The sequence below is a fragment of the Myotis davidii genome, unplaced genomic scaffold (genome assembly GCF_000327345.1).
Source record: "Myotis davidii unplaced genomic scaffold, ASM32734v1 scaffold642, whole genome shotgun sequence".
Classification (NCBI taxonomy): domain Eukaryota; kingdom Metazoa; phylum Chordata; class Mammalia; order Chiroptera; family Vespertilionidae; genus Myotis; species Myotis davidii.
This window is the reverse complement of record NW_006293957.1, coordinates 2182323-2184571: the sequence shown is the minus strand read 5'-3', so window position 1 is coordinate 2184571 and position 2249 is coordinate 2182323. Positions and strand designations below refer to the sequence as shown.

The 2249-nt window shown below is 45.9% G+C and overlaps 1 pseudogene; it reads left to right on the top strand.

Annotated features, from left to right (window-relative positions):
• Nucleotides 1-1268: 1268 nt before the first annotated feature.
• On the top strand, nt 1269-1882 carry LOC102751818 (annotated as a pseudogene).
• The last annotated feature ends 367 nt before the right edge of the window (nt 1883-2249 follow it).

Genomic DNA, 2249 nt, shown 5'->3' with positions numbered 1-2249 from the left:
ATTGGTTGCTTCATAGCATGTTTTTTAAGACTCCATGTGTTTATGTTCTTTTCAGTTTTCTTCTTGTAATTGATTTCTAGTTTAATAGTGTTGTGGTTGGAAAAAATGCTTGATATGATTTCAATCTTCTTAAATTTATTGAGGCTTTTTTTGTGGCCCAATTGTTGATCTATCTTTGAGAATGTTCCATGTGCACTTAAAAATGTATATTCTGCAGTTTTTAGATAAAATGTTCTGAATATGTCTATTAAACATATCTCATCTAATGTGTCATTTAAGGGCAAAGTTTTCTTATAGATTTTCTGCCTGGATGATCTATCCATTGATGTAAGTGGATATTAAAGTCCCCTTCTATTCTAGTAATACTGTCAATTTTTCCCTATATGTATGTTAATATTTGTTTTATGAATTTAAGTTCTTTTATGTTGGAGAGATAAATTTTTACAAATGTAATATCCTCCTATGGGATTGACCACTGCACCATTGTGTAATGCCAGATTTTCTCTTTTTAGTCTTTATTTTAAGTTTATTTTGTCTGTTTGGCTAGAACCATGCAGCTCACAGAAGCACACCTCCCCAGTGCACAGTGGTGTCCCCCACAGCATGGTGTCAGCCTGCTACTTGGAGCCTTGCCGTGCAGCCTGTGAGGCATGTGGCCATCAGTAACCCTGAGTAATCCACTTCCACGCCTCATTTGAGCCTTTGGATTTTGTACAACCAGGAAAGAAAGTCTTTAATTTGAAAAAATTGGATAATTAAAGATGTGGACGCTTACCATTTCCTATCAGAGTTCTGGAGGCAGCCATTTGGAACTGTGATCAAGTTTTAGTAAAGAAAAATGACATTGAAAACATCCTGAATTGGAATGTCATGTAGCAGGCGGACATAGAAGTGCCGTGTAAGCCTGCCCGCATCATCCTGCAGACTTGGTGGCCTGCTGGCTGTCGTTGACTCGGCTGCAATGTGTGATACTGTGAAAAAGTTATGAGGAAATCCGGAGAAAACCAGTCTTGCCTGAGCTTGTAACTGATCATTTCATCCAGGTGGGTTTCACCACTAGGGCAGAGAGTTACAAAGGAATCAAGACCTGAAATTTGAGAGACACAGAGAACAATCTGAATTTCAAAGTGGGGTTCATAGGCTTTGTGCAAATGTGGACTTCCTGCCTCACTCAGGAGCTTCCCGCGGGTGAATCTGGCAGGGGTGGTTTTCAGCGGCAGGAGTATTAGTACCCAGGAGGCCCGGTGGTCTGGGACTCACCCTGTACCATGCTCCATGGTTTGAGTGTTCTCGGTTGGGGTGCAGGTGGGATGGAAGAAGCTGTCGTGCTGGGTCTTCCAATGAGCATGGTGCTTCCCGGGATGAGCTACAGTTTGGAAAATCCCTGCCCCTGCACACTTCCACTGACATGGTTTTAATCCCTGGCCAGCACCTCAGCCAGGTTGGGGTTGTGGGCAAATTTGCTGAGTTTTCCGGACCAGGAGTAGCCCAGTTGATCATTGCTGACCAAGCCACAGTAGCCAACATATGTCCAGAGTGCGGAGTGACTGCTGCCGTTTCCCTGGTTAATGAAGTTAGTAGTAGATGCCTGGTGCACACAGGCTTGGTGAAGACAAAGTCAAGCATGTTAGGAAGTATCCCCAGTCTGCAGGACTGAGTCAGGGTGTCAGGGATCCCCTCAAGGCCCAGACTTGCCCAGGTTGTGTGATTAAGTTTGGATACAGTGGTGCCTTGTTGCAGCGAACCCGAAAGGCCGGGGCACAAAGTCCCTAGACAGTTCCAGGGCATGGGTGGCCTCAGCACCGTGTCCGACATGAGGAGGGACTTTGAGAGCTGCCAGAGCCAAGTCATGGTTTGCTGGGGGCCGGGGGTCGGGGGGTAGGGGACCTTTTCCTGCTCAGGGCCATGTGAATGTTCTAACACCATTCGCAGGCCTTACAGAATCATCACCTTAAAAATTAGCTGCTGTATTCGGTCAAACATTTAGTTAACTCACCCCTAATGTCTTGGCAGGGCCAGACCGAATGATTTCGAGGGCCTTATATGGCCCACATGGGCCAGACGTTCGCCACCCCCAGAATAAGGATTGCAGTGGCTCCAGACCCTCCTAACAAGCCCAGGATATTTACCTATAATGATAGCCATCCACTCTTGCTCAGGGCTCTGTGGTAAACAGCACTGTTACCAGCTACACAAACGCCAGTGATCAGCCTGTGATGGACTGTTAGCCACATAAAGCTGCAGGTGCT